Raw genomic sequence first — 27,326 nt, 5'->3', positions numbered from 1 at the left:
ATACAGACGAAGAGGTCTACAGGGTGATATAAAAAAACTGCAACAAACTTCAGACAGCTGTCATTTCTAAGCCACTCGTCCGACAACTGTTAAAATTATTTCAGTGACAGCTCATTATATTGTTTACAAGCGTACAAAAGCATTTTGATGAGAATTTTCCAGGAAAAAAGTTATTCGTTATGAAATTCAAGCGTGATAGTGCGATTTCTTTATATTTGGCTGGAAAACCACAAGTGGCTATCGTTAGAGCACTCCATCATTTAAATGTGAATAAATCTTTTGTGTCTCGTACCATCGCTCGTTACCGTGATAGCGTAGCCCAACGTCAAGGAAGTGGGCGGAAGAAAACAGCAACATCAGCTTAAATGGTTCAAAAAGTAAAGAAGCGACTTGATCGAAACCCACGCATTATTCCATTCGGCAAATATTGAATAATGAGCTCGGCGTAAAGCCAATGAAATTCCAAAAAGTGCAAGAATTTTCACCCCAACAAAAAGTAAATAGACTCAAAAGAGCTAAAGAGTTTCTTCGCTTGGCCGAAAGTGGTGAACTGCCGAATTTGGTTTAATCCGATGAGAAAACATTCGTTGGCCAGCAGTTTGTAAACAAACGAAATGATCGTGTTTACTTGCCAAAGAGATCAGCTGAAAATGTGCAGCAGAACTCAAGCACCGGCCATGATGATGGTCTGCGCCGCCATAACAGCCGATGTTCGCTCTCCGCTCGTATTAATCGACCGTGGCATCAGAAAAAATGCGTGAAAATATTCTGGAGGGTGTATTAAAGCTTTGGGCACGCAAACATTCCAACAGGACTCAACACCATCGCACTCAGCACGCGCTACCCAAGAATGGTTACAAAATAAGGTTCCTCGCTTCATTTCCAAAATCTCCGGATACCAATCCGTTGGACTATTGTGTCTGGAGTATTTTGGTAAGCAAGGTTGGCTCTAAAAAATACCAAAGTGTCGATCACCTCAAGTAAGCGCTTCGTCGGGAGTGGGCCAAAGCAACATTCGGGCAGCGTGTGACAGTTGGCGGTTTGAAGGCCATAATTCGTGCCAAAGGTGACCAATTCAAACAAATCTAAACTTATTCTAAAAGTTGATGCTATTTCCGACATTTGTTGCTCTCATTCAATAAAATTAAAAAAAAAGGTAAAAATTATGGCGTTCGACTTTGTTGCAGTTTTTTTTTATCTCACCCCGTACACAGACGAGCTGAATAGCGTTCTTCCAGACGTGCTGAATAAAGTCTAATGAAACTGAATCTCTTCGAGTTCGAGATGAAATCCAGCCTATGAATTTGATTAAGGCTCATTATTTCGTACGACGAATTTGCCAACCATTCCAGACCATCAATAGAACGATTCTCTTTATCGAATTGGGTAATAACCCTGGCAGTTTAGTTTTCTGTAATGATTCCGTCTACATTTTTTTCTGGCGGGGTGTGTTAGAAATTTGTGCCGGAGAATAAAACAATCGTTTATTTGATTTTGTTTTGTTGGTTTCCCTGACTTATCATACCTCCCTTCACTCCTCTGATAACCTTTTTACAAGAATTTGCATGAGAGGTACTTTTCAAAACTTCCCGCACACACACATACTTCAACAAATTGCAAGCTTTTTGTTAAACTAATACAGGACATTTTTGCGGAAGCCAAAAAAAAAGAGAGAAACCAAATGTCATTTGAATATGGGTAAATGTGTAATAAGTGGCTGTTATAAACTCTGGCTATATAGAAATTTATGGACTCATCCCTGTCGTCATCAGCGACAACGACTTCACTATCTCAGATGTAGTTTTTTTTTTCTTGAAATGGCCAACAACAAAAACAGAAATAAAATCATTTTAGAAAAAAGAAAACGACGTAGTCATTTTCTAGGGACAAGCACGTCGTCCACTATCATCCTCATCATTTCGAGGATATTTGTTTGAATATTAACTTTGTGTGTGTAGATGTGTGTGTGTGTGTTTGACTTTATTTGCTTTGACATTTAGGAATCCCCATGTAAAAATGTTAGGTGAAACCACTTGACAAAATAAGTTTCTTAACTTTTTGCCCGACCTCCCCCCTGACAGATTCTCTTTTGAATATTAATTCGTTTGATGAAAAAGAAAAGAAAAATCATATGGAAATGACCATTTTCCTCAAAAGCAGAAAAAATGGACCGGCCAAGTGTCATTCAACCAATAATGGAGTTGTAAACGTTTAGCAGTTATATGATAAATATATGATTATGAAAGTTCAAAATGGTTCAGATAACGATACGAGATAAAGACATGAACAATATGTTTGTGGTCATCGTTCGTTTTGGTCGAAGACAAGGATTATATTATATTATATTATAAAAATGTTTGAAAGGGAAATAAGGTTTTTGGCAATATTTTAAGTTCTTTACTTTATTATGGAAGAAATTTTAGATTCTTTTGTGCTGTCTACTGTGATTCTGTCAAGTTAGTTTATTGACGTTCATTTAAGGTCATCTATAGAGTCTCTTTGATTTAAGTCTTATAAATATTTGAATTGAGTTCACTTAGCTGGATGAAGAAGGAAATTCATAACTATGTTTCTCATTTAATAATTTCAACATATACAACATACGTTTAGCCTAACAATTGCACAACTCAGTACAAAAAAATGTACTACTACCGACAAGTATATGTTTAACTTTTTTTCAAGTCCAAAATGAAAAGATTCAAATTTGAAACAAAATATTTATAATAATTCAACAATAAAAATATTTTTGGAAAAAATACTTCTATAACTTTTAATATATTTTTGAAAAATATTTTCCAAAAAACTCTTAATTCAAATATCCATCCATCCATACAATCCATAAAACAATTGTTTTAGAAATTATTAAAAAAACACAATTATAAAAATATTATACTATAAAAATATTAAAGACAATCAGAGTTGGGCCTACAAAAAATATTTTTGGTTAATCTATGATTATCCTTGCAAAAAATATGTATAAGTTATTTAAGATTATAGCGGAGTTGGTCCATGAAAAAAAAATATTAAAAAAAAGTTTTTTTAAAAAGTCTAAATCATAACAATTCCGGGGAATAATGTAGCTAAAATCATCAAAATGCCGAATATAGTGAGGTACTGTTATATGGGGGCCATACGAAGACATGGACCTGTATATGGAATTTTCTGTCATAGGTTGATGTACCTATTAGGAACTTCAAATAATCAAAATACCGAATATAAGGAGATACAGTTAAGGAGGAAAATTGGGGGCTGCACCTAAACTTGGACCTCTAAAGCCCGTTTTCATTTTCCTGCAGATCAAAGACACATTTGAGTAACATTTTATCAACCTACTTTATTTCGTTCGGGGATCTAAAATGTATATTTCGAGGTGTTAGACACGGAATGACAAACTTAATATATTCTCCATACTATGATGGAGAGTATAAAAATGCACGATCATAGCTGAGCTGAGATCCTTGACAAAATTACTTAAAAAAAATTATTTAAAAAATATATTATTGTAGCTGCGGAGGTCCTTGAAAAACATTATTTAAAAAAAAAATCATTTGACTGAGGTGATCCCTATAAAAACATATTATAGCCGAGTTGGTCCTTGAAAAATCTTTATGGAACATCCAATATTATACTTGCAAAAATAATCAAATAAATTTAAGATAATAACTGAGGTTGTCTTTTAAGTAAAATGGAATCTCCAGAGACCAGCTGAAGGGATTCACTCCATTGCCCAGCTGATGCCGGAAGTCTCTAGACGAAGACGGAGGAGTCCCCATGGAATATTTTTTATTATTTATATAAAAAAAAAAATTAATCCGCAATTGTTATCCTTATAACTTGAGAGCTGAAGAACTCCTATGGAAAATGTCTTTGAAAACAGTTAAAAAAAAAGTTTAGGAAAAACCTATTACCACAGCTGAAGAGGACCTTAATATGTAAACTTTAAGACATCACTATTGTAACCTCCTCCAAAAAATGAAATCTATAAAAAAGTATAATAAATCGCGGTTTATTTAAAATAAATTTTTATGGTACATATGTCTGTAAAAATGTCCTAAAATGTTGCTATTTTTTTAGAAACAAACTGTTCTGTTTAGTTCTTTGAAAATATTGTTAATAAATCCACGTTTGGTCCTTTGAAAAACAATTGTTAAAAAATCAATTTGGTCTTCTGAAAAACAATTGTTCAAAAATCCTTGTTTGATCCAAATATTGTTAAAAAATTAAAAGTCCTAGTTTGGTCCTATAAAAAAATCCTAATTTATTGATTTGCTGTTCCTTGAAAAAATCCAGATTTATTGGTCTCTTGGTCTTTAAAAATATAAGTAATTATAAATATAATTAGAAAAATATATAAAAAATATATTGAGAAAATATTTTTTTAAAATTCCACGTTTATTGGTCCTTGAAAAATATTTTTAAAAAAATTCCAAGTTTGGTCTTTTGAGAATGTTTAGTCCTTTTGAAAAAATTGTTAAAAAATCAGTTGTTCCTTTAAAAATTATTTGTCTGTTGGTCCTTGAAAAATGTTCTTTAAAAATCCTATTTTATTGTTCCTTAAAAAATATTCTTTAAAAAATCCAAGATTATTGGTCTGTTAGTCCTTGAAAAAATATTCTTTAAAAAATCCAAGATTATTGGTCTGTTGGTCCTTGAAAAATATTCTTTAAAAAATCCACGTTTATTGAGAAGATATTCTTTAAATAAATCTACGTTTATTGGTCCTTGAAGAAACATTCTTTAAAAATCAAAGTTTACTCGTCTGTTTCTCCTTGAAAAAATATTCTTTAAAAAATCTACGTTTATTGATCTGTTGGTCCTTGAAAAAATATTCTCGAAAATACCCAATTTATTGGTTTGTTGGTCCTGGGAAAATACCCTTTAAAAATCCACGTTTATTGGCCCTTGAAAAACTATTCTTTAAAAAATCCAAATTTATAGGCCGTTTGGTTTTTCAAAAAATTATTTTAAAAATCTACGGTTTGATGTTTGTAGATCTTGAAAAAAATTTGTAAATTTGTATTATGCTCCTTGAAAGAAATTTCCCTTTAAAAATCTACGTTTGGTGGTCTCTTTAATTTGGCCACTGTAGCTTGCCAATAGCTATCATGTTTCCAATGCTTATTTAATTCAGCGTATAGACTTCTGGCTGTAATTGATAAGCTTGATAAAATTACGCAAGGTAAATTGGCTGATAATGTCTTTGAACGACGTTCGAATATTTGTGCATAGGAAATCGTCTTTGAAAATGCAAAGGCTTTGCGCTTTCAACACCCTCACCATATCCCCTGGTATTTGTAACGGAATACCTACGAACGAGGGTTGAATATTAATGATTGAATGTTTGGGGTTGGGTCGGCGTTTTGGAATGCTAGAGAAAAATACTTTGCATTTTGTCGAATTGCATTTTTTCCGAAAAGGAAGAAAGGAGATCCAAGGAATTCCTTAGACGAATGTCTGTGTTTGGCTTTGCCACTGATAAGCCTTGTCAGTGGTGGTGTTCAGAGCTGAATGCGCTTTTATGATGTCTGTTGGATTGCCGCCTTGTCTGGCCACACGCCTTCTTCTTCTCATTTAAGGCTTGGAACGCATAAAATGTGACGTTGATACACGCAAATTGGAAATAAATTCCGTAAAAGCCAAATTTATTTACCACCAGTTGTGGGTGAGTGAGGAGAGGGGGTGCAACAGACATCTAGGTTTTAAATAAATGCCAAAGACGAATAGGAAGAGGAGAAGGGGGTTTAGATTAAAAGCTGCATGAATAGGCATATTACCCCCTGACCTTTATTTGTGGTGGCTTGGCTGCCTGTCGTCCTGCCTGCTAGCCTTCCAAAGGTCCTTCCGATTAGCCATGCCACTTTTATTGTTTATGTTGTTGGGATTTGTTACTCCGTTTGTGTGTGTGTGTTGTTGTTTTCGCTGCTGCTGTTGTTATTAACAAAATTTTTAATGTTCGCTTAACATCAAACTAATATTGCCGCCCATTCGACCGTTCCCAACAATTGCATACAAAACATGATTTTGATGGCTGGCCGTTGGCGAGGGGGAAGGACAACATAATACGGGGGAGGTTTACTTGTAATATTTGATTGTTCACAGTTGAAGTAATGGCATGTATCCCTTGGGGCTACAAGCCATCAGTTTGTGCACTTAGAGAGAGGGAGAGAGAGAAAGAGAGGGAGGAAGTGTATCACGACGAGAGCCAACGGAGAACAGGGATGTTAGAAAAAACAAAACAGCCTAGCTAATGCATTTCTCACTGCCTTGCATCCAACATGCCATGCCAACTCCCGCAACCCTCACTTAAGGTCCTTTATGTCCTTGTTGTTTTGCTATTGTTTTTTTTGTTGAAATTTGCCTTTTCCGTTGCTAAAGTTAATTTGTTATTTTTGTAGGAAATTTTGTTCACATTATTGTTGTGTGCGGTGGTGGTCGTATTTTATTCCACATTTGCTGGTGGTCTCTCCGGCATAATCCTACTTTTATTTCGTACCGAAGAACAAATCGGTTTTTATGACGCTGTGGTGGTTGATATTTGAAGTCATATTTGCTTTTTGGATGACGTTTGTGACAGTAATGGGAACAGCAATTGACTTTTGACTTTTTGGGCTTAGAAGTTATATTGGACTACCTAGGAGAAAGGAGAAGCCTGTTCCCTATTTCCAAAGTTCAACATAAACTAAATAATTAACAAGCCCAAAATGTTCCTATGATTTTAAATTTAAAGTATTTCTAAACTGGTTTGTATGGATAGGATTTAAAAGTAAAGCAAGGAACCAAAGAGGACGCAAATATAGCCCTAAACGCACATAGGTCCTAAGGAAATAAGTCATGAATCCTGTACTATAAATTCTCACCAAAAACATACAAGGTATTCTATTTTAAAAAGTTCTCCTAAATGTATTCATGCCCTAAAAATCCCTACTCAATAAAATGATGCTCATAAAAAGGGAGATAATTGGCAGTTGAATTCTATATTTCCGCCATACAAGGTGAGATGAAAAAACTGCAACCAACTTCAGACTGCTGTCATTTCTAGGCCACTCGTCCGACAACTGTTAAAATTATTCCAGTGACAGCTCATTATATTGTTTATAAGCGTACAAAAGCATTTTGATGAGAATTTTCCAGAAAAAAAGTTATTCGTGATGGAATTCAAGCTTGATACTGTGATTTCTTTATATTTGGCTGGAAAACCACAAATGGCTATCGTTAGAACACTCCAGCATTTAAATGTGAATAAATCTTTTGTGACTCGTACCATTGCTCGTTACCGTGATATTGGTAGCGTAGCCCGACGTCAAGGAAGTGGACAGAAGAAAACAGCAACATCAGCAGAAATGATTCGAAGAGTAAAGAAGCGACTTGATCGAAATCCGCATCGCAGTAGCCGAAAAATGGCTCGTGAACTGATCATATCGCAATTTTCCATTCGGCAAATATTGAAAAATGAGCTCGGGGTAAAGCCATTGAAATTTAAAAAAGGGCAAGAACTTACTCCGCAGACTCAAAAGAGCTAAAGAGTTACTTCTCTTGGCCGAAAATGGTAAACTTCCGAATTTGGGTTTCTCCGATGACAAAACATTCGTTGTCCAGCAGTTTGTAAACAAACAAAATGATCAGTTGAAAACCAAAGAGGTCAGTTGAAAATGTGCACGTTCGGTTGGCCACCAGAACTCAAGCGCCGGCCATGGTGATGGTGTGGGCCGCCATAATAGCCGATCCGCTCGTATTAATCGACCGTGGCATCAGAATAAATGCGTTAAAATATTCTGGTGGGTGTATTAAAGCCTTGGGCGCGCAAACATTCCAACAGGACTCAGCACCATCGCACTCAGCACGCGCTACCCAAGAATGGCTACAAAATGAGGTTCCTCGCTTTATTTGCATCGCACAATGGCCACCAAAATCTCCGGATACCAATTCGTTGGACCATTGTGTCTGGAGTATTTTGGAAAGCAAGGTTGGCACTAAAAAATACCAAAGTGTCGATCACCTCAAGCAAGCGCCTCCCCTGGAATGGGTCAATATACCGCAGAGCAACGTTTCAACGGTTTCATTGGCCGATGAAGGCCATAATTCGTGCCAAAGGTGATTAATTGGAACAAATCTAAACTTATTTTAAAATTTGATGCTATTTCCGACATTTTTCTTTCAATAAAATAAAAAAAATGTAAAAATTATGGCGTTTGACTTTGTTGCGAAAATGTTGAAATTTTTCGAAAATGTTGAAATTTGCCTAATACTGCAAACATGTTGGCATGTACAAAATTTATAGAAAATCAAACATTTATTTCCGATTTTAACTTTTTGTAGCGGACGTACCAGACGTTGTTGACCGATAAATTCCATACTCAGATCAGATCTCTGGTTGAGAGAAATATTTATGTATACCAAGTTTGAAAAAATCATTAATTATTTTTTAATTTAGGAGGTATATAAGTATTGAAATTTGTGAGTCTTTGCGGGGGAGGTACCAGAAGGAGTTAGTCGATATCTATCATCTTCACCTCCGATCTTGTGTTAGAAAAAATATTGGATTGTGTGATATTTAAAGAGGATCGGATACTAATGCAAATATTTGGATTTGCAAAATTTGAACAAAATCGGATTATCCTTTCTCTCTCTGTGCTGTAATATATATATATATATATATATATTTGAAAATTTCGACCTTCTACGGGGAGGCACCAGAAGGGGTATCCAGGAAGCCCATAAAATTAACATCCGATGCCATTCTGACTTGGCACATCTGAATATTTCTATTAACACAGGATATGTTATAATGATGGTAGAGATTTGACCATTTCATCTGGTTCCTCCCACACATAAAGTCAAAGTTTTGAATAACCAAAACAATTATAACATCCGAAATAAGCATCTGGTTCTCTTCATATTTTACACATTCCATCATTTCTACTAACACAGGATCTGCTGCGATGATGGGATATATCGGCACACTCCCTTAAGGTACCTCCCCACAAAGGGTCAACATTTTCAATATCCATGAAACTCTTAGAACACGAAATTAAATCCAATTCCATTCAGACTTGGCACATCTGAATATTTTTATTAACACAGGATATGTTACAATGATGGTAGAGATTAGACCATTTCTTCTGGTACCTCCCTCACAAAGGGTAGAAGATTTGAATAACCAAAACGCCAATAAAAAAACGAAATAAACATCTGGTTTTTTTACACATCCCATTTTTTTTACTAACACAAATCTGCTGTGAAATGGGATATATCGGCACACTCCTTCAGGTACCTCCAAAGGGACTCTCACAAGAGCCACATTTTCAATATCCATGAAATTCATAAAACGCGAAATTTAATCCAATTCCATTCAGACTTGGCACATCTCAAAAGTTCCCTCAACACAAAATCTGTAATAAAGATGCTAGAAATCGGACCATTTCTTCTGGTACCACCCTTCTTGGGATTCAAGATTTTGAAAAACAAAACGTAAAAAAAGCAAAATAAGCATACAACTCTTTTCAAATTTTACACATACCAACATTTTTGCTAACACAAAATCTGTTGTGAAGATGCTACATATCTGCGAACCCCTTCTGGTACCTCACTCACAAGTCAGTGAGTCAACCAGAAACCTGAAATGATTATGGAATCTATGTTTTCGCAAAAAAGTGGATATAAATGTTCGATTTTCTTGTAATTAATTGACCGAACTATATCTGGTATCTCACGCACATTTCAACATTTTCTAAAAAATATCACATATCACAAGGAAGTAGTCCAACAATGAAACTTCGCAATATTTAGATCATATTTATTTAGGTGCAATACGAAATGGACAACATTGGCGCATTTCTTCGGAACCTAGTCTATAGAGGGTCATCAATTTGAATAATAATAAAAAAGAAATAAAATATATTTAAATAATTGAACATTGGCTGAGGGTATATATCTGTTGGCAAAACCGACTGATACTTTTTAATTTATCTCCAAAAATTCTTTATAAATAGCGGACATGCAGTTGCATGTCCGTGAACTAAATATTCGAATGCCTTCTGGGACAATTTTTATAAATTTAGATTTTTCCTTCATCCATAGAGCGAAAAATTTAGGACGTGCTTTCGGTTTGCTTTCGATGAAGTTTGCTTTCATCTTTATACCCTCCACCATAGTATGCAGGGTATCCTCGACACCTCGGAATATACATTTTAAACTCCACAAAAAATATATATATTCTTGATCAGCATAAAATTCTATGTCGATTTAGCGATGTCCGTCCGTATGTCGGTCTATCCTTCTGTGGAAATCACTCTAGCTTCCGAACGAATTAAAGTAGATTGATAAAATTTTACTCAAATATATATTATGCCTGCAGGACTTTTGGTATTGAAAATGGCCCATGTAGGTCCACGTTTTGGTATACCCCCCATATAACGGTGCCTCCCGATATTCGGTACTTTGTTGATTTAAGCGATATTATTCACCGGAATTTTATCAAATTTGTTATTTGATGTTCGTAATGAATGCTACAGCCTATGACAGGAGATTGCAGGGTTGGGCATATTGCACTAAATTTTTAGTGCACTAAGAATTAAATAATTAGTGGTAGTGCAATTTTTAACTCCACTACCACTAAAGGGTTAGTGGTAGTGAAAAATAAATAGCACTACCACCAACCCTTTAGTGATATTTAAAAAAAAAATTGCACTACCACTAAATTTTAGTGGTAGTGAAATTTTAATAGCAATACCACTAAATTTTAGCGAAGCCAAAAAAAAGCACTATGTATATAAGTATTATAGCAGCTACAATGAAGATTATTGAAGTGAGTAGGGAACAACAATCCAGAATATATAGTACATATTCATAAAATTTGATTACTTTTCTAAATAGCACTAATTTAGTGCTATTTTTTATGAAATACCACTAATTTAGTGCAAGTTTTTTTAAATACCACTAAATTTAGTGGTAGTGCTATTGAAATTTCACTACCACTAAAATTTAGTGGTAGTGCAATTTTTTTTAAATATCACTAAAGGGTTAGTGGTAGTGCAAATTATTTTTCACTACCACTAACCCTTTAGTGGTAGTGGAATTTAAAATTGCACTACCACTAAATGAACAGTGATAGTGAAATTATTAGTGCACTAAAAATACAGTGCATTATGCCCATCTCTGGGAGATTGGCTGTGCACGTCTTCGTATAGCCCACATATAACGGTACTTCCCGATATTAGGTATTTTGATGATTTTAGCGACATTATACACCGGAATTCTTTCAAATTTTGTATTTGAAGTTCGTAATGGATACTGCAGCCTAAGACAGAAATTTGCCTGTACATAATTTAACTGAATTGTTTCAAAATTGGTATTTGAAGTTCTTAATGGATACTACAGCCTAAGATATTCGGTATTTTGATGATATTCGGTATATTATTCACCGATTTTTTTGAAGTTTTGCATTTGAATATGGTAATGGCTTATAACAAAACTTATCTATGCAGGTCCATGTCGTCGTAGTATAGACCCTAATACAGCAGTTACATTCAGTATTTTTAAGATTTTAACATAATTTTTAACAGATTTTATTGTTTTTAAGAATTGCCAAATTCGTTTCAAATGGTGGAGGGAATTCAATGTTCGGTGCGGTCGAGCTTACAGCTTATTTACTTGTTTTTTTAATAAAATAAAAAATATGTTTGGTTCAAAATATTATTTTTAGATTAAAATTATGTTTTCAAACAATGTTACTTTATTTGTCTAGCTTTTGAATGCATGTATTTCGATTACAAAAACGAGTTCCATTAAAAATATGGAAAAATCGAACTTTGACCTTTTTTCTAAGTGGATATCTGAGTCGATTCGCCCACTCATAAAAAATGCCGTCTGCGATTTTCTTTTTTATTTCCACGAAGTCCTCTACACAATTTCTGTTTAGTTAGTTATGATTTTTGCATGATGTCCTTTGATAAGAACACAAGCAACAACAACAACAACAGCAGACACGCATAACAACAAACAAAATGCGACATACCCAAAAGCAACATTAAAAACACAGAAATGCTTTAACAAAATGGAAAAAAATTTTATGTCATTTTTACTCGCATAGCCTGAGGAATTGGTGTCGCCAAGGATATTGCTCTTCGAATGAGGCAGAGAGACTCAGATAGAAATGGGAGAGCGGGAGCGAGAAGGGGAGAATTAAGGCAATAGCCAATCACTCAACCCCTCATAAATGAAGTTGGCGATTTTTTTTGCTGTACTTCCCCTTTGATTAGCCATAAAATTGTGTCGATATAATTTTTCACTTTGCCGCCTGGCTGGACTGCTTTCCGCCCTTTTCCTCGCCGGCCTTCAAATGGGGGAATTGTGATTTATGAGATTTAATTTCATAGCCTGCCTGTAGAATGCATTTTTGATGACAGTTAATGGCTGAGTTCAAATTTTATGGCAGATTTTTTTTCGATTTTAGAAGAAGATATGGGAGAGATGGAAGGAATGTATTGTATTTGTGTTGGATGGTAATACGAATTATTATCAGGACAATGAGAGGAAAGCTGCCATGCATTTTCTTTAATAATGCCTTTGTTTTTGGTGGTATTAAGGCATGCATCGGAAATTTTTATAACACGGGATGCATGGATCAGTTGAGGGGATTACTGGTTGGTGGTCTGGTCCAATAGTTTTAGTTGTAATTGTGGGATGTTTTGTCATTTTAATTTGGATAATGACTTGCATTTTATTTAGATTTCTTTGTTTTTATTGAACACGGTTTATGTCTTGTCATTCATCTTCTCTGGAGATTCAAATCTGTTTCAATCCAATAAAATGACTCACAGATCTGGGTAGGAATCCAATTAAATTCCAATCCCTTTAAATTAAATCAATTAACCTAACTTTTTTCCCAAAAAAACGAATGATTTTCTTTTCCTTTTCAACGAAAACCTCTCCATTTTTCGAATTATATTGCTTTGTAATGAAACGTTTTTTTATTCTTTGAAGGCTTGTCGAAAATTGCAATTGCAGAAATGCCTCCCTCTACATTTATCAGAAGCCAAGCCGCAATTATTTTCCTGTTAAAACTTTCACATATTTATATGTGTTCAAATGCAAAACGACGGAGCAAAGCAATTTCCTAAATTACACAATAATTATGAAGGAATTTTCGTCCTATTTTCCAAAAGGGGATTCCTTCAAATAATGTCGACAACAAACATACATTTGGGAATCACAGAGATAAATGTATAAGGGAGGGGCGAAATAGGGGTGGCAAAGGTGCTAAAACGAATTATGGAATTTTAAGAATATTTTTTTCAAAGGACAACAAATCTGGATGCTAGTTTTTAAAGGACCCAGGGATCAGTAAACGTGGATTTTTTAAAGAATATTTTTTACAAGGACCAATAAACGTGGATTTTTTAAAGAATATTTTTTACAAGGACCAATAAACGTGGATTTTTTTAAGAATATTTTTTTCAAGGACCAATAAACGTGGATTTTTTAAAGAAAATTTTTTTCAAGGACCAATAAACGTGGATTTTTTAAAGAATATTTTTTTCAAGGACCAATAAACGTGGATTTTTTAAAGAACATTTTTTTCAAGGACCAATAAACGTGGATTTTTTAAAGAATATTTTTTTCAAGGACCAACAGATCAATAAACGTGGATTTTTTAAAGAATATTTTTTTCAAGGACCAACAGATCAATAAACGTGGATTTTTTAAAGAATATTTTTTTCAAGGACCAACAGATCAATAAACGTGGATTTTTTAAAGAATATTTTTTTCAAGGACCAACAGATCAATAAACGTGGATTTTTTAAAGAATATTTTTTTCAAGGACCAACAGATCAATAAACGTGGATTTTTTAAAGAATATTTTTTTCAAGGACCAATAAACGTAGATTTTTTAAAGAATATTTTTTTCAAGGACCAATAAACGTGGATTTTTTAAAGAATATTTTTTTCAAGGACCAATGAACGTGGATTTTTTAAAGAATATTTTTTTCAAGGACCAATAAACGTGGATTTTTTAAAGAATATTTTTCAAGGACCAATAAACGTGGATTTTTTTAAAGAATATTTTTTTCAAGGACCAACAGACGTGGATTTTTTAAAGAATATTTTTTTCAAGGACCAACAGACGTGGATTTTTTAAAGAATATTTTTTTCAAGGACTAACAGACGTGGATTTTTTAAAGAATATTTTTTTCAAGGACCAACAGACGTGGATTTTTTAAAGAATAATTTTTCAAGGACCAATAACCGTGGATTTTTTAAAGAATATTTTTTTCAAGGACCAATAAACGTGGATTTTTTAAAGAATATTTTTTCAAGGACCAATAAACGTGGATTTTTTAAAGAATATTTTTTCAAGGACCAATAAACGTGGATTTTTTAAAGAATATTTTTTTCAAGGACCAATAAACGTGGATTTTTTAAAGATTATTTTTTCAAGGACCAATAAACGTGGATTTTTAAAGAATATTTTTTCAAGGACCAATAAACGTGGATTTTTTTTAAAGAATATTTTTTTCAAGGACCAATAAACGTGGATTTTTTAAAGAATATTTTTTTTTCAAGGACCAATAAACGTGGATTTTTAAAGAATATATTTTTTTTCAAGGACCAATAAACGTGGATTTTTTAAAGAATATTTTTTCAAGGACCAATAAACGTGGATTTTTTAAAGAATATTTTTTCAAGGACCAATAAACGTGGATTTTTTAAAGAATATTTTTTCAAGGACCAATAAACGTGGATTTTTTAAAGAATATTTTTCAAGGACCAATAAACGTGGATTTTTTAAAGAATATTTTTTCAAGGACCAATAAACGTGGATTTTTTAAAGAATATTTTTTCAAGGACCAATAAACGTGGATTTTTTAAAGAATATTTTTTCAAGGACCAATAAACGTGGATTTTTTAAAGAATATTTTTTCAAGGACCAATAAACGTGGATTTTTTAAAGAATATTTCTTTAAGGACCAAAAGAATATTTCTTCAAGGACCAATAAACGTTGATTTTTTAAAGAATACTTTTTTCAAGGAGCAATAGACGTGGATTTTTTAAAGAATATTTTTTCAAGGACCAATAAACGTGAATTTTTTAAAGAATATTTTTTCAAGGACCAATAAACGTGAATTTTTTAAAGAATATTTTTTCAAGGACCTACAGTCCTTAGGGAAATGTGGTCCTTAGAAAAAATTACCAAAAATCCTTAGTTGACCCTTCGAAGGAAACCCTAGTTTATAGGTCAGAAGGTTTAAAAAATATTTATAAAAATCCTCATTTCGTCCTTCGACCTCTCAAACCACGGATATGTTTTTGGAGCACCCCAATACACTCGCTTTCCGACAAAACTTCACATTTTACTATCAATTCGTAACATTCTAGCTTTGAATTCATCAACTTATGTTTTGAACTCGGTAAAAGAATTCCCTTACAATTCATATTCAATGTTTGCATTTTCAAATCGCACAATTGTTGTTGGTATTGTTGTTGTTGCTGATGATGATGGTGTTCCATTATGCCAAACATAGTCGCATGCCACAAAAATTTATCAATTCCCGAGTGAGAATTTGTGCATTGTACTTTCCAGGGCAAAGGAGGGGCCTTGGAGGAGGAAGACGGGCAAAGGTAATGCTATAGGTGGCAAAACACAACGATGCAGTCATCAATCAGGCCAAAAGGTGTGTATGTGTGTGTGTGTTTCTGCAAATTTTCAGTGCAAGTGTTGCCGTTAATGGAGAGGGCCGTAATGGCTGGCCCAGCAACGTTCATTTGTGTCAGATTTTATGGATGGATTTGCAAAATGTTTCGCTTAAATGTCCTGGATATGATTGCGTTTAAAGTGTATGGCGCTATTGTTTGTGGCAGTCAGTGGTGATGGTGGGAGTGGTGTTAGCGAGGTCCTTTGGGGTTAAGTTTGCCTTGGTTGTTGTTGTCACCTGGAGTAGTCTCTTTCCCCGCTCCCCCTCCTCATTTGTGTAATGAAAATGCACAAGTTTAGAATTGTGGCCAGTTCGCTGTTGTCCTGGCCGGTCGCTGTCATGAGAATTGTAAATATAAAACAATAAAAGGATAATGTGGAAAGTAAGCAACAAATCTATGCCGCACCTTGCCACCTTTACAATGGGGCCATTAGGATTTCTTTTGTGCGTGCCATAAAGGATATGGATGGCGTGGCATGGCCTGGCGTGGTGAGGTTGACCATAGGCCGATAAAAGGTTATGGTTGGTATTTTTGTTTTAGAGCATTGAAAACCCTATGCTTTTCCAGGAAAATTATTCATGGAAGAAACGGAAAACAAAAGAAAATGTAATGAGTTTTTAAGTGCGTTTTACATTCGTCATATCCAGCCAGGGTCATATTCAACCACCACCACCACCACTGTTCAGCGGTCCCTCTTTCACATCTTTATGACGCACTTTGAGAACAGCCGAAATTAATGCCCAATTAACTTGCTGCGCCCTCCCGCGCCCCCACAAAAAATGTGAATTTGTTGGGCCGTAAAATGAGTTGTTGTCTCCTTGGAAACCATGTTCTCCAAGAAAAATTTTTCCATTACCCAGCTCTTGCGGCAGGGATGGAAATTTTATTTTTAACTGGAAATATTTTGTATTTCTATTTTTCTTCTTCCCTTTTTGGGGGAAACATCATTGACTCATTTTGTGGTAATAATAAATGCATTGATGCTCAGGGTATTCTAAGAAAATATTAGAAATGTAATTGTTCCCGCACTCCCTCCAAATGCGACTAGGAAGAAGAGCAGTGTTCATTAGGGAAAAGTGTGTGTTTTGATCCTGTGGGATTAAAGTAATTATTCTTTGACAGCAAAAGGAAGCGCCATATGTTTGGAAATAATGGGAAATATATTTGGATAACTAAATATGTTCAATTAGCTCTTTAAGACTGAAAACGGATACCCGGTTTTTTTAAGTAATTTTTCAAAGTACTACATATTGTGGATTTTAGTAATAACATTTTCAAAGGATTTTTACAATGGACCAAACATGGATTTTTTTTTTAAAAAAAAGTAGATTTATTTGAAGCAACAACAACAACAACAAAAATATTTTATTTCCAACCAACAACAAACGTGGATTTTTTAAAAAAATATTTTTTTCAACCAACAACAAACGTGGATTTTTTAAAAATATTTTTTTCCAACCAACAACAAACGTGGATTTTTTAAAAATATTTTTTTCCAACCAACAACAAACGTGGATTTTTTAAAAATATTTTTTTCCAACCAACAACAAACGTGGATTTTTTAAAAATATTTTTTTCCAACCAACAACAAACGTGGATTTTTTAAAAATATTTTTTTCCAACCAACAACAAACGTGGATTTTTTAAAAATATTTTTTTCCAACCAACAACAAACGTAGTGCGCACGATAGGAGTATCCGATTTGGTTCAAATTTGATAATTCTTAATAATATTATAAAATTAGATCGACTTTAGAGATGGACAATTGCGAACCACTTCTTCTGCTATCGTCCTCACAAGGGGTCAATATTTTCAATGCTAATATTTTTATCAGTGTTAGGTGAGGTGTAAAAAGTGATTGTCTTCAAATTTCGATTGTCTTCAATTTTCTCGTACCAATGGGTCAAAATATTGAATAACCGAAACGCTCATAAAATACGAAATATGCATCCGATTCTCTTCTAACTTTTCACATTTCAATATTTTTACAAGATACGCATCGCTGAAGCTATGGGGATCAAATGGTAACAAATACCTTATAAAGTCAAAGGAGCTTGACGCAAGTGTTACGACAACCACAGAGGTGTAATAACGTAGAACATATGACTACTAGAGGGTCAAAGGATGGCGATCCCAGAGTTACAATCACTTCATTACGATCTGCGCGTGGACCTAGGTCCAAAAAACTATGGACATGGGTCCACCATAGGGTTATGCGATGGGGACCCAAGATCTTCGAAGACCTATATAACGGCCAGCTCAGAGAACATTTCCAAGATATGTTTACGATGGACCTTTGCGAACAATGAGTCAAGTGAGAGGGGGCCCAAAAGGTAACGAATATACTACGATATCGGAGCCATTCGGTTAATCACCAATGGACTAACCTACCGAATAATCAATCGAGTGATTCCTTCTAATGTTCTGGGGGATAAAAGTTATCAGGAAGCACTTAAGTCAGTCGAGGGGTTGAGTGAGGGTGCGCAGGAGACACGAACTCCTAATAATTTGAAGCTCGAAGGACCTAAGAATTTAGGACACATCAGAGGTTTAAACAGAAACAACCTTTATCTACCATAGGTTTGAGCGATGAGCTATGACCAATAACAATAACAATCTCAGCGAGTTACTCATGATTGTTCTAAGTCGACAGATTGGTTAAAGCAGGGGGCCCATTGTTGAAAATTTTTCATAGTGTTCAGTGCGAATGCCGAACCAAAATTTACAGACATCCCGAAGGATAAACTGCGAAGGCCAAGTGAGAAGTACCAAAGGGCTTAGGCGACCCTATAGTTTTATACTCGAAGACCCTAAGATTATGGACAGCGATGTGGACCCAAGGGCTAAGGTTCAGGAGACCAAATACTACTGATACCTAGCAGAGGTAATCAGCAAGGACTTAGATCTGCAGGTGAGGGACACCAAACTTTAATTATATCCTACCGTTTGGTACCTTACCTTCCCTGCGTTCTAAGCTTTATTTTCCGGGAGCTCTTGGGTTTATAATCTTCTTAGGGTCCATACACAATATCTTCTTGTTTACGTCTTGAGTAGAAAAAGCATTATTTGAGATTTAAGGTAAAACGAAGGGACTCCCTCCGGCTCGTCTATGGAGACTTCCTTCGACTCGTCTCTAAAGACTCCTTTCAACTCGTCTCTAAAGACTCCTTTCAACTCGTCTCTAAAGACTCCTTTCAATTTGTCTCTAAAACACCCATCGACTCGTCTCTAAAGACACCCTTCGACTCGTCTCTAAAGACTTTCATCTGCTCGTCTATGGAGTTTTCCTTTTGCTCGTCTATGGAGTCTTCCATCTGCTCGTCTATGGAGTCTTCCTTCTGCTCGCCTCGGGGACTCTTTCCGAAGACTCCTTTCGAAATGAACAGAAGTTATAGTAGCTTTCCAAAATTTTAATTTTGTCTACGAAAGAAAACCCCTACATAGCCTGATATAGTTTCACCATACCTTGGCTTTCCAATGAATTTTCATTTACATTATCTCCCCCTCCACCCGTTCCATTTAACATCGTACGCTTGACATGCAACCCCTCCCAGTTCTAGATATGTTCTCATCTGTAAAAATGTAATGATTCGTTCTAAACATTAAATGTTTCAAATGCTTCCTCTTCTGTTTCTTCTGATCCGCTTTTTTGCAAAAGAAGGCCGATGATGTTCGTCGCACATGTCACTTGACACAAGTGATTATTTAGCCATCCCATGGCACAGCTACACCGGCATCAGCATCGTCAATGCTTCATATAAAATGTTTTCTGGAACATCTCTTTAGCTGGGACTCCGGAGTCTTCCTCTTCTTCTGCTTCTGGTTCATGTATTTAAAGAGTTAATGACATCAACAGCTGTCAAGCTGGTGAGCTGCTGAACTGTTGCAGAAAAAAGAAAAGCAAAATTCGCACACGAACTGAATTGAAAATAAATAAAGCAAATGGGTGAAGGTGCCAAAGTACTTAACATAAATACACGGGACAGGGGTGGAGCTACAATGTTTTTGTGGAAGGGGTAATTCGGAGTTATTTTGTAAAGAGAAGAAATAACATATTTTTTTGTTTGAGGTAAAAAGCGGAGGTGAAGATTGATGAACACTATAATCTGGAGAGGGGTACTGAAATCTCGGATTCCAGAATTTTAATATGGAGATATTCGAAATTGGAGTTCGGCTTCTTTGTAGAAAGATGGAAAGATTTTTGTTGTGGGAGGGATATTCTACCATCTATTGGGAATCTAATAGAATGACAACAATCCAACATATATTGGCAAATGTAACCCTAGGTTTAGCTGTCAGATAACTTAAATGTCTTCACCAACTTCAAAATCAGTTCTCTACCTCCTCCCCCCAAATGAAATCTACCACGACAATGTTCATATGTTCACACGAAACTCCTGCACTTTTGTCGTAAATGTGTCAGCCAGAGAAATACTCAAGGGACTCCTTGGCGTTAACACCAACTCCATGAACATCGACAACAACAACAAAAATGGCAACAAAAAATCTCGAAAGGAAATTATGAAAAATTGCACATTTTCTGCCCTGTCAAAAAAACTGCAAGCATTTTCAAAAATAACAGTGATTTGTCACTTTTTGTCGCTACGTCAATTCATGTGGGGGTTGGGGACAATGACGGCGACGACGTTGTCAATGTACCAATAAATTAGCGTTGATTAAATGGGCAGGAGTTGGAGTACTTTGTGTGTGTGTTAATTGTTGCCACTTCGTCATATCGCTTTTTAACAACTCGCATAATTTGTTTTTGGTACATGGCACTGTGACATTGCCATGGAAAATGGGGGTAATTATGGGCGGAAATGAGAAGAAAAAAATATATTGGATGCCTTGCTGAGAGGGGAGGAAGGTAGCGAGCGTATGGATCAATAAACGAACGCCGCATGGCAATTAAAATTATGTAAATATTGCATCAATTAATTTATTTCCTAGACTCTCCTCTGGCCATCGACAAAGTTTCGCTTTTGGTCTTCTTCTTCAAAATTCTCCTCTTGTAGTATCTATACACTCCCTTCAATCCAGCTCCAGCCTAACTATAACTACCTCCCACTAATTTATTAGTACTCAGTTCGTTTCTAAAAAATACTTTCTTCAGCTTCCCTTTGGAGACTTAAAATCGACTCCATTCTAGTGTTTTGTAGCGACTCCCTTCTGGTCGTCTAAAGTGACAACCATCTTAAGTGATCCCCTTCCTGTCGTCTGAAGATACCTATTTTTGTGGTCGTCTAAAGAGACCTACTTCAGTCCGTCTATAGAGACCGACTTCATTCCGTCTATAGAGACCGACTTCATTCCGTCTATAGAGACTGACTTCTGGTGGTCTATAGAGACCGATTCTGGCTTAAAAAGACCTACCTTCTGTTCATCTAAAGAGACCTACTTCCGGTCGTCTATAGAGACCGACTTCTGTTCATCTAAAGAGACCTACTTCCGGTCGTCTATAGAGACCGACTTCTGGTCGTCTATAGAGACCGACTTCTGGTCGTCTATAGAGACCGACTTCTGGTCGTCTATAGAGACCGACTTCTGGTCGTCTATAGAGACCGACTTCTGGTCGTCTATAGAGACCGACTTCTGGTCGTCTATAGAGACCGACTTCTGGTCGTCTATAGAGACCGACTTCCGTCCGACTATAGAGACCGACTTCCGTCCGTCTATAGAGACCGACTCAGTCCGTCTATAGAGACCGATTTCAGTTCATCTTCAGAACGACTTCAGTCCGTCTTCAGATACCGACTTCAGTCCGTCTATAGAGACCGACTTCAGTCCATCTTCAGATTATGACTTCAGTCCGTCTTCAGTCCATATATTATAGATCCGACTTCAGTACCTCTATAGTTCCCGAATTCAGTCCGTCTATAGATACCGACTTCAGTCCATTTATAGATACCGACTTCAGTCCATTTATAGATACCGACTTCAGTCCGTCTATAGAGACCGACTTCAGTCCATCTTCAGATCCGACCATTTATAGATCCGACTTCAGTACCTCTATAGTTCCCGACTTCGGTCCGTCTATAGATACCGACTTCAGTCCGTCTATAGAGACTGACTTCAGTCCGTCCATGGAGACCGGCTTCAGTCCTTCTGTGGAGACCTCGTCTATAAAGACGACGACCTCGTCTATAAAGACGACGACCTCGTCTATAAAGACGACGACCTCGTCTATAAAGACGACGACCTCGTCTATAAAGACGACAACCTCGTCTATAAAGACGACGTCTTCGTCTATGAAGACGACGTCCTCGTCTATGAAGACTACGACCTCGTCTATAAAGACGACGACCTCGTCTATAAAGACGACGACCTCGTCTATAAAAACGACAACTTCGTCTATAAAGACGGCGACCTCGTCTATGAAGACGACGTCTTCGTCTATGAAGACGACGTCCTCGTCTATGAAGACTACGACCTCGTCTATAAAGACGACGACCTCGTCTATAAAGACGACGACCTCGTCTATAAAAACGACAACTTCGTCTATAAAGACGACAACTTCGTATATGAAGACGACAACCTCGTCTATGAAGACGACGACCTCGTCTATGAAGACGACGACCTCGTCTATAAAGACGACGATCTCTTCTACAAAAAGGACGACCTCTTCTACAAAAACGACGACCTCTTCTACAAAGACGACGACCTCGTCTTTAAAGACGACGATCTCGTCTATAAAGACTACGATCTCGTCTATAGAGACGACCAAGACCTCGACTATAAAGACGACCAAGACCTTGCCTATAAAGACGACCAAGACCTCGTCTATAAAGACGACCAAGACCTTGCCTATAAAGACGACCAAGACCTCGTCTATAAAGACGACCAAGACCTCGTCTATAAAGACGACCAAGACCTCGTCTATAAAGACGACCAAGACCTCGTCTATAAAGACGACCAAGACTTCGTCTATAAAGACGACCAAGACCTCGTCTATAAAGACGACCAAGACTTCGTCTATAAAGACGACCAAGACCTCGTCTATAAAGACGACCAAGACCTCGTCTATAAAGACGACGATCTCGTCTATATAGACGACGATCTCGTCTATATAGTCGACGACCTCGTCTATAAAGACGACGACCACGTCTATATAGTCGACGACCTCGTCTATAAAGACGACGACCACGTCTATAAAGACGACGACCACGTCTATAAAGACGACGACCACGTCTATAAAGACGACGACCACGTCTATAAAGACGACGACCTCGTCTATAAAGACGACGACCTCCTCTTTAAAAGACGACGACCTCGTCTTTGAAGTCGACGACCTCGTCTTTGAAGTCGACAAACTCGTCTATATAGACGACGATCTTGTCCATGAAGACGACGACCTCGTCTATGAAGACGATTTGTCTATAAAGGCGACCTTCGACTCTTCTAGACAGAAGACTCTCAACTTCCCATCACTTCACCTACCTTCGAAATTGGCTTTTCCAATCTTTGTTGAAATTAATTCTGAGAATAGCCAACAAATCCAGGACTCTAGCTTATTGTAAGGATAAAAGCAAATTCTTGGGATTTTGGTCGGTTTTCCACACAGAACTCATTTACACGTGTTGCTTCTCTCTTACCTCTTCAAATATTTCCCATACCCAAATTTTCGTATAAAAATTATCTTAGTAATTTTCAGAACCTCCTATATCCTCCTCCCACCCCCCTTTGTTGCCATTGACATCAGTTTTCCAATTATTGTGAGAAACAAATAACGCTAATCTTGAGCTCGAAAGTTCAAAAGTCGTGTGAAAATTTCCATCTATTCCGCTATATTTTCATTTATTTCGAGTTTACCACAGAATTGATAAAGTATCGATTACAAAAAAAGAAACCCACACACGCACGCTAAGCTACTTTCAATGGTAGATTTATGGCCGAAGGCGCCTCCATTCAAAACATGACTAGCAGCTACCATCTAGTGTTGATTGAAAATTACACTTCTCGTCGTCTTCAGTGTTTTTTCCATCCGGTGGTTGGAGTGTGAAATATCTCCAATAATCGATGCCAGGGAACAATGTCTCAGCCAACACCAGGAGCAGCAGCCTGACATCGATACTCTTGTTACCGATGGCGTTGATCCATAATTTATAATTTTGCCTCTGTCCATTCAGCTCGCCGACGGATAATAAAGACGTAGATGTTGATGAGTTGATAAGCGATTTATTTGGGTGTCTGTGCGTGTGTGTGTTTGGTTGTGTGCTAATCAAAGACGTGGTTGCCCAGATGCAACGGGAGTATAAAAAAGCTTCATCGAAATTTGATATTTTTTTTCTCTTCTGATTTCCTTGAGCGTTAATTCGCTATATTTCAGAATATTTTCGTTTCGAGTCGTAGGTTGGGATGTTGCGGTAGCACGTTTACGGGTGTTTTTAGTGGGAGGATGGCTTAAGGTGTATAGGATGTAAATTTAAATTTTTTTAGTTTCTAGACTAAAATGGAAATCCGATTTAGAATTGTACAAAACAGGAAATCAAAATGATAGACAAAAAACGTCTAATGTAGTATAACTCGCAGAAGGCACAGAATATTGGTTATTCTGTTAGTCATTATATTAAATATTAGCAATTCAGGTTTTAAATTAATGTTGGTCTTTGAAAATAAAAATACAAGTTTTTAGGCCAGTTGATCATTGAGAAGAAAATTGTGGAAAATCCAGGAATTATAGGACAGTTTGTTCTCAAAAAAAAAAAAAAAAATGTCCTTAAGTACCCAGTTCTTACTTAAAAAAATGTTTTTTTCTTCTTCTTAAAGTAAGCGACTTTCAGGCCATTTAATTCTTAAAAAAAAATATTTCAAAACCGCAATTTTTAAATTCTTTGAAGAAAAATCTCCTTTGGAAAAATATTTTTAAAAATCTTACATTTTCGAGCGATCGTGCTTTTTATTTATTTATTTTAGCTGAAGGACATTAAAACAAATAAAATAGTATCAGTCGGTCTTGCCGACAGATTTATGCTGGGGGTTATGATTTTTCAAATGTTTGACCCTTTTATGGGGGAGGTTCCGAAACAGTTGGCCAATATTGTCCAATTCGTATCTGACCTAAGACTGATAAAAGTATTACAACGTGCCAGATTTGGACTATATTGACTACTTCCAATACTTTTTATGAGATATGTGCAAATTCTGGTAAAATGTGGAAATATGCGCGAGGTAACAGATATAGCGGATCGAAGTATACCATTTTCATACTACATCTAATACAGATAAAAATATTGGTATGGGCAAAATTTGAAGGAAATCGAACATTTATACACACTTTTATGTGCAATCATAGATTCCGACAAATTACATATTCATATCAGATTTCTGGTTAAGAGATATATATAGATATAGCAAGTTGTAGAGAATCACTGATTTGTTTCGCAAGTTATGATAGATCAAGTATTGGGGGTGAGCTACCAGAAGGGGTTGGCCGATATATATCATCTTCACAACAGATCTTGTGCTCGTAGAAATAATGGGATGTGTGAAAAATGAAGAAAACTAGATGCTTATTTCGGATTTTATTATCGTTTTGGTTATTCAAAACTTCGACTCTTTGTGGGGGAGGTACCAGAAGGAATGGTCCGATATCTACTATACAGGCGGCTGTGTCCAGTCACAGCTCATTACATTGTTTACAAGCGTACGAAAAAAAGTTATTCGTGATGAAAACCAAGCGTGATAGTGTGATTACTTTATATTTGGCTGGAAAACCACAAGTTCCTATCGTTAGAGCACTCCGGCATTTAAATGTGAATAAATCTTTTGTGTCTCGTACCATCGCTCGATACCGTGATACTGGTAGCGTAGCCTGATGTCGAGGAAGTTGACGGAAGAAAACAGAAACATCAGCGGAAATGGTTCGAAAAGTAAAGAAGCGACTTGATGGAAACCCGCGTCGCAGTGACCGAAAAATGGCTCGTGAGCTGGACATATCGCAATATTCCATTCGGCAAATATTGAAAAATGAGCTCGGGGTAAAGCCATTGAAATTCCAAACAGTACAAGAACTTACTCCGCAATAGAAAGAAAATAGAATCAAAAGAGCTAAAGAGTTGCTTCGCTTGGCCGCAAGTGGTGAACTGTCGAATTTGGTATTCTCCGATGAGAAAACATCGTCAGCTGAAAATGTGCACCTTCGGTTGCCCACCAGAACTCAAGCGCCGGGCATGGTGATAGTGTGGGCCGCCATAACAGCCGATTGTCGCTCTCCGCTCCTATTAATCGACCGTGACATCGGAATAAATTCCGAATATTATTGCGATAATATTCTGGAGGGTGTATTAAAGCCTTGGGCACGCAAACGCATTTTGGCCGCAGTCCTTGGACATTCCAACAGGACTTAGCACCATCGCATTCAGCACGCGCCGCCCAAGAATGTTTACAAAATGAGGTTCCTCGCTTCATTTCCAGCGCACAATGGCCACCAAAATCTCTGGAAACCAATCCGTTGGACTATTGTGTCGATCACCTCAAGCAAGCGCTTCGCCGGGAATGGACGAAAATACCGCGGAGCAACATTCGGGCAACGTGTGACGCTTTCTTTGCCCGTTTCAAGGCCATAATTCGTGGCAAAGGTAACCAATTCGAACATATCTAAACTTATTCTAAAATGTTATGCTATTTCCGACATTTTTTGCTTTCATTCAATAAAATTTAAAAAAGAATGTAAAAATTACGCCTTTGGCTTTGTTGCAAATTTTTTTTCTCACCCTGTATTTATAACAGATCTTGTGTTTATGGGAATGTTCAGATGTGCCAAGTCTGAATGAAATCGGACATTTATTTCGTGTTTTATGAGATTCATGGTTAATCAAAGTTTTGACCATTTGTGGGGGAGGTACTAGAAGGAGTGGACTGATATATTCCATCTTTACAACAGATTTTGGGTTAATAAAAATATTGTGATGTGTGTGTAAAGAGTGGACCGATCTCGATATAACTTCGACAATAATATTACGATGTACCAAGTTTGGATCAAATCGGATAGATAGACAGACGGACGGGCATCGACTCAAAATGTCCTGAAACGGATTTGGCCCAAAGAGACCTAGGGTGTAAAACCGTTATTTCGATAAGGCACGTTTTAGCCGTATCAAATGATACATATTCTCTCTAGCCATATCTGAGGGCATTAAAACAAAACGTTGATTTTTTAATATTTTTAGAAGCCGTTTTTGGAAGTAATCGTTGATAAATAATTTATATAATCAGATAGGAAAAACATTTTAATTTCCGGGGATTTTCCTCTGGACCTCACCTACCATAGGGTTAATATTTTCCCCATTTTGCTATTTTTGAAGTTTTATCTACTGCCAATCAAAATCAGGCCTCTATTTCTAATAGCTTGACAATATTAACAAACAACATTTTTTTCTTACAGCTATTACCGATGCAAATTCAAAGGTAAGTTCCGCTACCAAAATTTTAATATTTTATTAAAAATTGTGGGAGTATTATTTTATTTATCCCCTTGGCCAATTCCGCCCCCTTCCATGAAGTGCTAAGAAGCCACTTCGTTATGGTTAACCGCTATTTATTCAAACTTCCTGTGCTTCACTTTTTTTTTGAAATATATTTAAATTGGTTTTAACCAAACTTCACAATCCCCCATCACCTCCCACAACAAATC

General features: G+C 36.3%; 1 protein-coding gene across 2 annotated transcripts in view; it reads left to right on the top strand.

The window, feature by feature from the left end:
- LOC101889686 (E3 ubiquitin-protein ligase TRIM9) overlaps window positions 1-27,326 on the top strand; it is a 500,815-nt gene that overhangs the window by 15,799 nt on the left and 457,690 nt on the right. For both annotated transcript variants that reach the window (XM_059130289.1, XM_059130288.1), the window contains exon 2: window positions 27,078-27,100. The gene's annotated coding sequence lies outside the window, so the exon portion shown is untranslated. The remainder of the gene's footprint in view (window positions 1-27,077; window positions 27,101-27,326) is intronic.

This window comes from Musca domestica, unplaced genomic scaffold (assembly GCF_030504385.1).
Source record: "Musca domestica strain aabys unplaced genomic scaffold, Musca_domestica.polishedcontigs.V.1.1 72, whole genome shotgun sequence".
Lineage (NCBI taxonomy): Eukaryota > Metazoa > Arthropoda > Insecta > Diptera > Muscidae > Musca > Musca domestica.
Note: the sequence above shows the minus strand (reverse complement) of the source record. Positions and strands in the feature narration are given on the sequence as shown.